General features: G+C 44.9%; 3 non-coding genes across 3 annotated transcripts; 2 read left to right on the top strand and 1 right to left on the bottom strand.

Annotated features, from left to right (window-relative positions):
- The first annotated feature begins 7,213 nt into the window (after window positions 1–7,213).
- trnal-caa (transfer RNA leucine (anticodon CAA)) lies at window positions 7,214–7,326 on the top strand. The gene is made up of 2 exons: window positions 7,214–7,251; window positions 7,281–7,326. It is a non-coding gene; the product is annotated as a tRNA-Leu (tRNA).
- A 4,959-nt stretch (window positions 7,327–12,285) lies between these two features.
- Window positions 12,286–12,359, top strand: trnat-agu (transfer RNA threonine (anticodon AGU)). The gene has a single exon. It is a non-coding gene; the product is annotated as a tRNA-Thr (tRNA).
- Window positions 12,360–13,368: 1,009 nt separating this feature from the next.
- Window positions 13,369–13,450, bottom strand: trnal-aag (transfer RNA leucine (anticodon AAG)). Its single transcript has one exon. It is a non-coding gene; the product is annotated as a tRNA-Leu (tRNA).
- Between the last annotated feature and the right edge of the window lie 314 nt (window positions 13,451–13,764).

Raw genomic sequence — 13,764 nt, 5'->3', positions numbered from 1 at the left:
CTTCAATGACTTACTAAGGATCTTCTTCACATTTGCCCATGCAGAGGAAGCCAGTTACACCAAAGCAAATGCAGGAAAGTGCATTTCAAGCAGAGACCAGTGCATTTCAAGGAGGGACCTGTTTACACCGAGAGTGGTCGGAGTATGGAACAATGCGCCAAATGCTGTTGCTGTATACGATTCTTGATTAGATCTTGGGCTCACTAAGCAGGTAATGACAGGTACCGCTCGCTCCCAATGCTCGCTCGAAGACAGCCTTTTCCATCGGCCAGGGCCCCTGGCACTTTACTGTCATTCCCATTCCCTCCGTGCTAGCCTATCCCGATCCGTGGTTACCGTATATCCTGGATACCGATGCAAGTGACTTGGGGGTGGGCGTGGTGCTGGCACAGGAGGGGCCAGATGGGAGCGGGTAGTTGCCTACTACAGTCGGGCTTTGAATAAGGAACTACTGCGTGACCCGTCGCGAGCTTCAGGCCATACCTATTCGGGACCCGATTCCTGTTGAGGACCGACCATGCGTCCCTCACCTGGCTGCTCCACTTTAAGGAGCCGGAGGCGCAGATGGTGCGATGGATAGAGGTCCTGCAGGAGTATGACTTCACTGTTGTGCACCGTGCTGGATCTCGCCATCTCAATGCCGGCATTCTCTCGCGGCGCCCCTGTGAGGTTGCGGACTGCCACTACTGCGCCCGGTGGGAGCAGTGTGAGGGAGCCGTCTGCAGAGTGACGGAGGCGAGCACCTCGGCCACAGCCCTGGAGGGGCTGCTGGGGGTGGGCATGTCAGACCTGGCACAGCAACAGGCAGCTGATCCTGACGTGGGGCCGGTGCTCCGCTGGAAGGCAGCAGGAGCGCGGCCTGTGCGAGAGGAGCTCCCCCAGCACCCAAAGTCCGTCAAGGCCCTCTGCGTCCTGTAGGAGGCCTTGGAGGTAAAGGACGGGGTGCTGCGCCGGGGGTGGCAGGTACCCTCCAGTGGCGAGATATGGTGGCAGCTGGTGGTGCCACAGTCGCTCCGCGCGGCTGTGCTCAGAGTGGTGCATGGCCAGCCGGGCATGGGGGATTTCGGCTGTAAAAAAACCCTGCAGCGTCTCCGAGGCCATTTTTATTGGGGTCTTTGCCACCGGGACGTGGGGCGGTATTGCCAAACGTGTGCGGTGTGCGTGGCGCAGAAAGGTCCCCTCGAGTGCTCTCGGGCCCCCCTCCAACAACACCAGGTGGGGGCTCCTATGGAGCGGGTGGGGGTGGATGTTTTGGGCCTGTTTCCGCGCACCGAGGCCAGAAACCACTATATCCTGGTAGCAATGGACTATTTCACGAAGTGGCCGGAGGCCTATGCCCTCCTGGACCAGAGTGCCCCCACGGTGGCCGATGCACTACTGGAGGGGATGTTTGCCAGGCTGGGGGTGCCGGAGGAGTTACACAGTGACCAGGGGCGTAACTTCAAGTCCCAGGTCTTCGCCAGAGTGTGCCAGCGCCTGGGGATCTCTAAGACTCAGACCATCCCGCTGCATCCCCAGAGCGACGGGTCTGTGGAGCGGTTTAATCGGACGCTCCCCACCCAGCTGGCCTCCCTGGTGTCCTGTCACCAACGGGACTGGGACCGCCACCTCCCCCTCGAGCTCTGGGCTTATCGGACCACAGTCCAGGAATCTACCGGGTGTACCCTGGCCTCACTCATGCTGGGCCGGGAAATGCAAACCCTGGTGGACCTGGTCTTCGGCCCGCCGCCCGGAGACGAGTCGGCACCACCAGCTGGACCGGACTACGACCGGACAGCTTAACCCGGACCCATCTGACTCAGGCGGGAGTCCGGCAGAAGCGGCACTACGACCTGCTCTGCAGGGGGCCTGCCTTCCTGCCCTGGGACTTGGTTTGGGTGTACAGCCCGCACCGCCGCAAAGGCCTCAGACCTAAGCTGGCGCCTTTGTGGGAGGGGGCCGCTGAGGTCCTCAGGGTGGTAGGCAAGGACTGCTACCAGGGGAGAGTGGTGGTTCTGCACCGAGACCGCCTGGCCCCCTACTGGGACCGGGAGGAGGAGCCCCGCGGGGAGGCTCCGGAGGAGCAGCCAGGGCCGGAGCCGACCGACAATGGGGTGACCGCGGGCCGCCAGCAACCACCGCTTCGTAACAGCTGCTCACGCAGAGTTCCACAGCCTTTAGCCTAGTATGAGTATAGCCTGAGGGGGGTGTTCGATGTCGGCGGGACGCCAGACGCTTCAGGTGGGGACAGTGTAACCCCCCTGGCCCGGTGGTGAGGAGGAAGTGCACCTAGGCACTCATGGTACCGTGGAGCAGGTTGGGAGTTGTAGCCGGGGAGAGTCTGAGGGTCAGCTTGATGACCAGCAGCTGACTCTGCATATGTGAATAGTGTTATAGTAGTTTTAGTGTCCTGTGTAGCCTTATAAGTGTATAGCCTGTTCTTAAGTAATTACCACCCTAAATATGTGAACGTGTTCCATCAGTCTCCTCATGTGTGTGTGTATGTCCTGTGTTTGGTTTTGTGTGGTTTCGATAAAAGAATAAAGCTGTCGCTTGGTTAACTATCACGTCGCCACTTGTCCTTTTCCTGAGGGAACCTGAAAACAGTACAGTATTATAGCATGAACCCCTGACGATTTTCTTGATACGTTTTATGTGCTCGTTTGTATTGTATGTATTTTTGTTGTTCAAATTAAAAGTAAAAGACACAACTTTCCGGATGCGGCTGCTGTAAAAATAAAATGACATCAAGGGTGCTGTACGCAGAGGTCTGAAACCTGCTCCACAGAAGATCTTTATCCAGAGGTGTTAAAGAAGTCGAGATCTCGCCATGAGAGGGGAAGCATCTCAGAAAAAGCAGGTGCAGTTGGTTCCATGGTCATAACGCCACTAAGTCGGGCGACAAGAGCAAAACCCACCCGGCTTCCTCCGGGCAAGTAATGAGCAATAATATTTCAAAATTACAGTTCGGATTTATTAGAAAACTTCACAAGCATTATTAGGTTAGGACTGTAAAATTGTTTTTTAATATCTTGGTATATTTACCTTCATTTTAATATAGATATAACCATAAATGATGTTAAGCATATTGAACTTTTGTCGTACTTTTTAAAACATTTTAGCTGAGGACACACGGCGACTATTATACCTTGTGATACATGCAAGACATCTGTAAACGAAGATGTAATTACAATAAAATTGGCAATTAACAGAAAACCACAATTTGTATAATATTATTCCTCGATATCAATGATCAATTGAAGGATTTGAAGAAACTATCAAAGAAACAGCAGCAATAGCAGATGATTTTGGTTTTGAACCCATCTTTACACCTCAATAATCCATTTGTCCTCGAAAAAAGAAAAGACAGGCATATTTTGAGTCTCATAATTATCCTCTTCTCGATCCAAAAGAAACGTTGATTGCTTCTGTACTTTTTTGGATTTTCTTACGAAGATCTCACGAAGTATTGCCAGGATCTATATTCAGCGTTCGGTAGTGATAACACTGCTGATATTGATTGAGTAGAAATCTATGATGTATTGACAGCTTTATCTGAAGCGAGAAGTCCTAGAACGCCATCTATGAAGTTTTAGGATTCATACCAAGAAATGCCTTTTGTTTCCCACCCCAACTACTGCTTTTGCATTACACATAATGTGAACATTACCAGTTTTGGTAGCTTCTGGGCACGATTTTCCTAAACTAAAACTTATTACAAAATTCTTTAAGATGAACCATGTCCAAAAATTGTAAATCAGGACTAATTTTAATATAAAATGAAATTACTACAGAAGAAAAGGCTTAACTGAAATATGAATAAGACTATGCAAGCCTGAAAAATAGAACAATTCAATATTTATAACTTATTTTTTTATTTTTTGAGAAATGGGCTCACACACCGGAAGACACTAACGTTTCTCTTCGTTAGAGTATGTGAATAACAGTTTAACCCCAAATGTTTGTAATTGTGATTCTGTTCAAATTAAAAAAAGCATCTATCAATAGTAAGAAATTATTAAGAAAGTAAGAAATTGTGTTATTTCATAAACTGTAAGACATGAAGACATTTACAGGTTATATCCTTTGCTTTGTCTTTTAACGCAAGCGGTCAGGATCCAAGCCCATGTTCGGACGGTTGTGTTTCTCTTGTACTCATCAAATGTCATTGTTTTGTCCGTCAGTTCTTTCCCGAGTTGTACCATGGATATTTTATACCATCAACACTTTTCATGCTCTTTTGCATTTTTCTTCACATACGGAAAATAACTCAAGGCGTTCTTGTCACTGTGCTACACAGTACAGGACACGCAGTGAGGAATTCGCTAACATAAGAGATACTCACATAAAGTGCTTTTACTGACCATATTACAAATCACAGGAAGTAAGGTCTTAAAACATTGGGCAGTAGTGGGATTTAAACCCACGCCCCTGAGAGAGTGGAGCCTAAAATCCAGCATATTAGACCATTCAGCCACACTACCTCTGGCCCCCTCTCCTTTCCTCACGTTGCTGAGTATAGGTGCCTTCATGAAATTGAGCCAGGTTTGAATCCCAGCCAATGCATCTCCAAATCTTTTCAATTGAATCTGTGATCCTGTAGCACATCCTCTGAAACCAGCAATCGAAATTGGAAACATCTTCTTCAACACTGAAAAGCTCAATTAGGACGAAGCAGTTGTACACAGGACAGCAGTACCATATGTGTTCTTGATTGATTCAGACTCGTTCTCAGTGGTTCTTGCTCACCAAAAATCTTAAAAGCTAAATGAGGCCCCATCTCACTCTCCCTTTCTGTGGTGCAGCCACTGAGAAAGTATTCATGCAGGCTGATTTAAGATGTTTTCTTTTGATAAGGGACAGCTCTTAAACGGAGATGCACTTAGCTAAGCCTAACTATCATGATCAATGGTCATCCATTGGCGCCTATCTGTCTAGGGAGTGCCGAATGGACATCTGGACTGTATTCCTAAGTGTCAGGAGTAAGTGACTCATATCTCACCTTGATCAACCAATCAGGGATTGGCAGGGCGTGGTAACACCACGTGGGTCTCCAATGCCCGCCAAACTCTCAACCAATCAGCACACATCTGTGTCTTGGTCAAAAAGGGAGCGCAAGCTCAGATCGGGGCTCTCCTTGGCCATTTCCGCGCATCCTCAGAGACAATCACGTGACAACTGCTGTTGTCTGCACTGGGACTTGGACTTTGTTCTAAGCGTGAGGCCGAGGATCCCGTACGTACTCAGAATTCTACCAACGTGAATGCTCTGCTTGATCAACGGCAGCCTACAGTTGGACCCTCGTCAACAACCTGAATAGCTTATTCAGAAGCAGCGCTGGTCCGGGAACGAACCAGCTTCTTCCCGGGCAAAAGAGTGACTTGTGAGGACTTGCGGTCACACTCTGTGCATAGATACTTTCTACTAGCCAGCCGGACTGCTGGTAGATCCCCTCGGAGCAACAACTGCCCTGCGCGCCCGTCCAACTCCGAGCTGCACCTCGACTGGTTGGCCGGTAGCCAGAGGACGCCGGGACAACGCCCATTGGACAACCGCTGGAACCGAGGCTGCAACAGAGCCTGTCAGCTGGTTTGGTGTTCGTGCCGGGAAATTCCAAATCCATACACAGTGGATAAGTAAACCCCATGTTCTACATTGCGTCTCGAGAATTCAATTGTACCTCAACACAAGTTGTTATCAATTTAATTCATGAGTATTGCATTTACTTCCGAGTTTAGAGTAACAGTGGGGAATAACACTGATTAGCGATTTGGTAACCGAACGATATATATTGACATATATTCTCTGTTGTGTATCTCTTTGTGTTTGCATCTCTTCGACATTATATACCTTGTATATTGATAACCCTCACAGTAAGTTCTGCCGCTTGTATCCAGGCAGACTGGTATATGTTTGGTGCACAATTTATATTAATAACTGTATCTCGTGTATTGAACCCGTGTGTGTGCGTTGTTAGTTGTTCTGACGATTGATTTTCTAAAAGCCACAACGAATCACCTCGTGATTACTGCTGCAATGAATAATTGTCTCAGTAAACCCATCAAACCTCTACACAGCTAAGGAAGAGTAGCTCGGAAAATACCCAACTCAACAAGCGAGCGCGTTGGTTGCTCTTGCTCTTAATGCAAGGAGCTGTTTTTTTTTTCGCATTAATTATTAACCAGAAACAGCTGCGCAACTGGCCGCATTTGTGATTATGTCACTTCTCTGCTTCAGCAAGGTCAATAAAAGACTCTGAAAGTAGTAGAGAAAAACCGAATTAAAATCATATTAGCAATTCTGAGCGATATCTGCATACAGGCAATCCAAAAAGAACGTTGAAATCTTTGAATATCATCTCTCTATATATTGCGCTGCTTTTTACTTGGAGTAAAACTATTGGATTGAAGGGTTAAAATGTATTGTTGTTATTTGGAGAAATCAATGAACTCGTGATTTTATATGTTTTAAAAGACGGTCATGCGCACAGAAAAAAGACAGTGCTGATTATTTTTCTGGAGAGGGAGCACTGATGACCTATCCGAGCCAATTGATAAAGCCCACCCAGTGGATACTCTAGCAGAACGTGGTAGAACGATCACCATTGTAACCGAGGCAACCACAGGAACAACATCAAGAAGCACAATCAATTCCCCATTTAAATCTTTCGTGTTAGGTATGCCATGTGAAAGCATGAAGTAAATCCTCTGATCTCTTTTGAACATGGACAAGGTATTTCTGATGGAGAGCTATGAGCAAAGATTTAATAAGCTACTCCTGCCGATGATTCAGCTTAATGAAGTAAAAGCTTCACAAACAAAAGCAGCTCGCTACCACAGCCAATATTAAATGTACTTGGTGGCACATTACCATTTGCACTGGCTCAAAAGTGGTCTTGGCAGACGTTGTTCCCTACGTAAAGCTGAAAGCGCCAAAGAGCATTTCCATTGAGAAAAAAAATCTTTCTTGATGTTAAACATAGAGAGCCTGCCTTTTAGAAGTTCTCCCTCTAAACACCTTGTGCAGCCTCCCGACAGACTAACAAAAAGCGCCTTTTCACCAACTCAATTTATAATATGCCCCTCAAAACTCACAACCGAATAACAATCCATCCGTATATTTGATTTCCAAGATCCATTCAAGGCAACTTGGCTCTTCGCAAGCAAATAATTTCAGGGAAGAAACTCAGTTTAGTCAACTACTGGTGCATTCAGCACACCACTTGCTCTTGCTTGTCAGGGTGGCCGAGTGGTCTAAGGCGCCAGACTCAAGGACATGTGTCTTTCCAGCTGGCTTGGGTGTTCTGGTCTCCAAATGGAGGCGTGGGTTCAAATCCCACTCCTGACAGCTTCTGTTTTTACCTCTCTTGAATTGTTCCAGTGCTAGCTGACAGTGAATGACTGAAATATAAAAGCAGCAGAAGAAAGCAAGCAACTCAGTGCAATTTGTGAGTATTCTGCACTGTTAAAATGCACAGGTTTTCATACTTTTTGGAATTCGTAGCTCAAGAAGTCACTCCTGTTTCATTTTCTATTCACCAACTCGATTTGCATTCCGCCCCTCACACCTCACAACAGAATAACAAACGGCTTCATGTGCCACAGCATTCCCCTGTAGATTTGGTTTGCACTATGAATTAGGCGACCCCGAATGAAATATTTTAGTGTTGGCTCAAATGTGAGGAATTTCATGAACCCTCAAAAAGGAACGCTTGCAGAAAATGCCAGCAATTCAAAGCGTGTAGGCAGCATGAACAGACCAATTCTGCAATTTCTTTTATCGCGGGCGGTGCTTTCCGAGTCGATGGCTCTGCATTAGAAATGAGAAGTGCTGAACTCTAAACACGTTCTTGCCATAACTGCTACTCCTGCTGCTACTCCTTCGTCCTCGAAAAAAGAAAAGACAGGCATGTTTTGAGTCTCAAAATGATCTTCTGGATCCACAAGAAACATGTAAATTTGATTGATTCCGCAGTATTTTGGATGTACTGTACTTATAACTTCCATTGAAGAGAGATTTCATCAGTTGCATGAAATTGAAACTTTCGACTTTTTGTCTGGTATTGAAAATATGTTAAAAAAAAACCATAAACAATTTTCTTACAAACAACTCATGAATTATTGCCAGGATCTATATTTAGTGTTCGGTAGTGATAACACTGCTAATATTGATTGAGTAGAAATCTATGATGTATTGACAGCTTTATCTGAAGCAAGAAGTCCTAGAACGCCATCTATGAAGTTTTAGGATTCATACCAAGAAATGCCTTTTGTTTCCCACCCCAACTGTTGCTTTGGCATTACACATTATGTGAACATTACCAGTTTTGGTAGCTTCTGGGCACGATTTTCCTAAACTGAAACTTATTACAAAATTCTTGTAAATCAGGACTAATTTTAATATCAAATGAAATTACTACAGAAGAAAAGGCTTACTGAAATATGAATAAGACTATGCAAGCCTAAAAAGTAGAACAATTCAATTTCTATAACTTATTTTTTAATGTTTTGAGAAATTGGCTCACACCCCGGAAGACACTAACGTTTCTCTTTGTTAGAGTATGTGAATAACAGTTTAACCCCAAATATTTGTAATTGTGATTCTGTTAAAATTCAATAAATCGTCTATCAACAGTAAGAAATTATAAAGAAAGTAAAAAATTGTTTTATTACATAAACTATAAGACAATGAAGAGAGTTTACTTCGCTTTTGTTCTTTTGACTTAAGCGTTCAGGATCCGAACCCATCTGCGGACGGTTGTGTTTCTTGAATCTCTTGTAATCATCAAAAGTCGCTGTTTTGTGCTTCAGTTTTTTATCGAGTTGTACCATGGATATTTTATATGATCAATACTTTACATGCTCTTTTGCATTTTCCTTCACATACAGAAAAAGTTCAAGTTGTTCATATCACTGTGCTGCACATTTACGCTGGACCACCTGTAACAGTACAGGACACACAGTGAGGAATTCGTACAGCTTTCAGCTCAGTGCGGAGTCCAGAGGGAGGACTCGCTCGCTGAATCATCTCTCAGGAAATCCCGGGTGAGATTCAAAAGGTAAACCTGGCTCTCTATGAACACGAGCAAAGAGTTCTCACTCAACAGAAGATTTCAATGTGAGTACAGTTATATAAAACACCTGAAGATGCCAGGGATTGAACCCCGGACCTGTGGAGCAGTAAGTGACTTGTAGCGCTGACATAAGAGATACTTACATAAAGTGCTTTTACTGACCATATTACAAATCACAGGAAGTAAGGTCTTGAAACATTGGGCAGTAGTGGGATTTAAACCCATGCCCCTGAGAGAGTGGAGCCTAAAATCCAGCATATTAGACCATTCAGCCACACTACCTCTGGCCCATTCTCCTTTCCTCTCGTTGCTGAGTATAGGTGCCTTCATGCAATTGAGCCAGGTTTGAATCCCAGCCAATGCATCTCCAAATCTTTTCAAATGAATCTGTGATCTTGTAGCACATCCTCTGAAACCAGCAATCGAAATTGGAAACGTCTTCTTCAACACTGAAAAGCTCAATTAGGATGAAGCAGTAATACACAGGACAGCAGTACCATATCTGTTCTTGATTGATTCAGACTCGTTCTCAGTGGTTCTTGCTCACCAAATAACTAAAAAGCTGAGGAAGAACGCTACGAAAAATACTTATCAAAATACAAAATAATAATCAGTATTTACCAGAAACAGCAGAAAAACTGGTCACAATTGTGATTATGTCGCTTCTCTGCTTCAGCAAGGTCAATAAAGGACTCTCTGAAAGTAGTAAAGCACTAAAGCACTGCAAAACTGAATTCAAAATCATATTAGGAATTCTGAGTGGTGCCTGCTTACATGCAATCCAATACGGATGTTGTCTTTAAATAAGAATTCTCTATGTTTCCCTGCCTTGTCCCTGGAGTGAAACTATTGGATTGAAGGAATTCTTCTGACAGGTTTACAAGGTCCCGTTGATATTTGGATAAGTCTATGAACTCGTGATTTTTATATACTTTAAATAACTGCCATACACACAGAATAAAATGACAGTACTGATGATTTTTCCTGAGATGAAGCTCAGCTTATCTTTCCAAGACTGCTTATAAAGGCAAGCCAGTGGATACTCTAGCAGAACATGGACAAACGTTCAGCTTCGTAACCAACAAATTCCCAATTTAGATCTGACATGTGAGGTATGCTTTGTGATTGCTTGAAGTGAAACCCACAATCTCTTTTGGACTTAGACAAGTTATTTCTGATGGAGCGCTATGCGGAAAGACATAATCAGCTCTACCCCTGAGGATGACTCGACTTGAAAATGCAGAATATTAACGTTTCACAGATAAAAGGAGCACAACCGACATTAAAATTGAGGGCGCACTGTGATTTGCACTGACTCAAAAGTGATCTTGGTAGACAAACTTCCCTGCTGAAGGTGGAAACGATAAATTGTGTTGAGAAGAAGAAACACTTTTTTCTCCCTGCTTTGATGTTAAGCTGATAAAGTAGCTTTTAACACATTGCTCCATTTGGTGGTTGTAACACAAAAACTCCTAGCAGCAGTGGGATTCAAGCCCACACCCCCAAAGAGACTGGAGCCTTAATCCAGCACCTTAGACCGCTCGGCCACGCTACCCACTGGGCCCTCTTTTTTTGTCTCATTACTTGCCCGGAGGAAGCCGGGTGGGTTTTGCTCTTGTCACCCGAATTAGTGGCGTTATGACCGTGGAACCGACTGCACCTGCTTTTTCTGAGATGCTTCCCCTCTCATGGCGAGATCTCGACTTCTTTAACACCTCTGGATAAAGATCTTCTGTGGAGCAGGTTTCAGACCTCTGCGTACAGCACCCTTGATGTCATTTTATTTTTACAGCAGCCGCATCCAGAAAGTTGTGTCCTTTACGTTTTATTTGAACAACAAAACTACATACAATACAAACAAGAGCACATATAACGTATCAAGAAAATCGTCAGGGGCACATGCTATAATACAATTACACTTTATGAAAAACGATTACACAAGGTAAATAAAGATAAGGTCCGCACAGCTCGTTCTTACATTTCGAAAGAGTCCGTAAATACCCCTTTACGTCTATTTTGAACTGTTCAAACGTAGGACTCTTCCCAGACCATTTCACTTTATACCACATTCCTAAACGAGGATGCTTCTCCTGTTTTAGAACTATTTTGGGCGGTATGGCTTATACAACACACCCACAGTATTCTAATGGTGGACTGCAGATCTGTGCTATAGTTCAGTCGAATTCAAAGGATCCAGCAATCTTACTGGATTTGACTGGGATTCTGAAATGTCTCTTGCAAAAGTATTCGGGTTTGCTTGAACCTTTGATAAAAAAAGTGATCTGATCTGAAACTACCCAGCTTACAATCTCTGAGGTAGTTGTCACTAAACTCGGACGTGATGTGGCACACATGTGCCGTGTGCCTTTACTTTTGTAAAAAACTGGTATCCGGAAAAGTTTCTTAATATTTCTTTTGATTAGCATGCAAGAAAATGTGATCATTACCTATGGAATTTCCCGCCAGCGTGGAGCTTGAATTCACAACCTTGAGACTCAGTCTTCAAGAGTCACAGAAGAGGTCAGCCTGGTCTTCAGTTTGCCAACGATAAGCTCCGGCAGTGCTCCTCTGTAAAGCAGATTGTTCGGATCGGTTATGTGGGACGGCACTTCGATACTAAGATCGTTTGCAGCACACGCATGGTTTCCCCCTTCACGCAAAAAACATAGACGAAGGAAACTCTCTTGTCTTGGGCTGCTGACTCCCGGATTTAAAGCGCTCTGGGTGCCAGCTATGTCTCTAACAAGCACACTATAAAGACAGGAATTACACTTTGCTCACGTCACGCATGGAATGGCGAGGCTACTTGTTCCAATATTATCTAGTCTCACCTCATATGGTGCCGATTCCTGGTTTTCATTTAAGAAAGAGCACTGCAAACACCGTAAACAGTGCAAAACGTGTGATGAAAGAAGTCTTTTCCCCCCTTTGTCTAAAGCAGAACACAGCGGAGTCATGCCGAGGGTTGTGAGATCAAGATTTCAGTGGAGCACTGTCGTCTACGTCTTTAGCTACATGAGTTGGACATCCTCTTGTACAGGGAAAGCAGATTGAGATCCTCTGACATGAAAAGTGACAGATAAAAGCCATTTCTCATCCTTTCTCTTAGTGGTGGAACTATCGCATGTAAATGAGGCAACTTGCAAGGCTAGCAGGCTCGGTGCACACCGAACGCAGATGTCTCAGAGCAGTTGAGACGTGTCCAAGTGGCTGTCAAAGGACAGCACTTTGCCGGCGCCGTGGCTTAGTTGGCTAAAGCGCCTGTCTAGTAAACAGGAGATCCTGGGTCCGATTCCCAGCGGTGCCTTTCTTCCTGTCTTACTGTACAGCATTTATCCTTATGGGCAAATCCCATGCCTTTTAATTCAGGTGCATGCAAGTGTTCGTTTCCTTTCTGGAACAACTTGTTTTGAAAGAAATCTATACAGCTTGCGAAAGATGAAACACAAATCTTGCTTATCAGTGAAGAAGAGGTACTCCCAGCAGGCCAGCTAATACCAGCAAAGTTTTTTTTTTCACCCTAACCCAGAGAATGGAGAAAAGCGAGGTGCCTGTGGCTCTGCAGTGTAATCCGTTCGCGAGTTCGGTGGTTAGCTGAAAGAGTGGTAAATGGAGCTCGCCCCAGCCCGTCCTTATTCTTTTAAAGAGGATAAAAATTAACTTCGCCGCCATTACTACCAGCTTTAAAAGACTGCCATGGGCACGGAAAAAAAACAAACTACAGATGACTTTTCTGGAACCGAAGCAGAGATTCCTTTACGAACCAACTGATAAAGCTCAGCCAGTGAATACTGTTAACAGAATGTGAAAGCACGATCAACTTTGTAACTGCAACCACAGGAAAAACAGCAAGAAGCAGGCTCCATTCCCCATTTAAATCTGTCGTGCGAGGCATGCTTTTTGCACGCATGAAGTAAATCCCACGATTGCTTTTGAACTTGGACAAAGTACTTCCAAAGGAGCGCTATGCGCAAAGATTTAACAAGCTCAACCTCCGCCGACGATTTGGTGTGAAGAAGCAGAACATTCAAGTTTCACAGACAGAAGCAGCACGCCAGCACAGCCAAAATTAAAACGCAGGGCACACTACGATTTGCATTGACACAAAAGTGATCTGGGCAGACGTCGTTCCCTGCATAACGCAAAAAGTGGCAAAGCGCTTTTGGGTTGAGAGGACGCAAGAAGGTTTTTGTTTTGTGCCTTGATGTCAAGCTGAGAAAGTATCTTTAAACACTTTGCTTAGTTTCTCGAGAGACTGCCAAAAAGCAGTTCCCTTCATCTGAAGCCAGCTGAAAGGGGGTCTCGACAGAAGCACCTGGCAGCGGTGGGATTTGAACCCACGCCCCCGAAGAGACTGGAGACTTAATCCAGCGCCTTAGACCGCTCAGCCACGCTACCCACTGTGCACTGTCTCTTTGTCTCATTACTTGCCCGGAGGAAGCCGGGTTGGTTTTGCTCTTGTCGCCCGAATTAGTGGCGTTATGACCGTGGAACCGACTGCACCTGCTTTTTCTGAGATGCTTCCCCTCTCATGGCGAGATCTCGACTTCTTTAACACCTCTGGATAAAGATCTTCTGTGGAGCAGGTTTCAGACCTCTGCGTACAGCACCCTTGATGTCATTTTATTTTTACAGCAGCCGCATCCAGAAAGTTGTGTCCTTTATGTTTTATTTGAACAACAAAACTACATACAATACAAACAAGAGCACAT

Source organism: Lepisosteus platostomus (assembly GCF_059453375.1).
Source record: "Lepisosteus platostomus isolate fLepPlt1 chromosome 5 unlocalized genomic scaffold, fLepPlt1.hap1 SUPER_5_unloc_1, whole genome shotgun sequence".
Classification (NCBI taxonomy): domain Eukaryota; kingdom Metazoa; phylum Chordata; class Actinopteri; order Semionotiformes; family Lepisosteidae; genus Lepisosteus; species Lepisosteus platostomus.
This window is presented reverse-complemented; position numbering and strand designations above follow the sequence as displayed.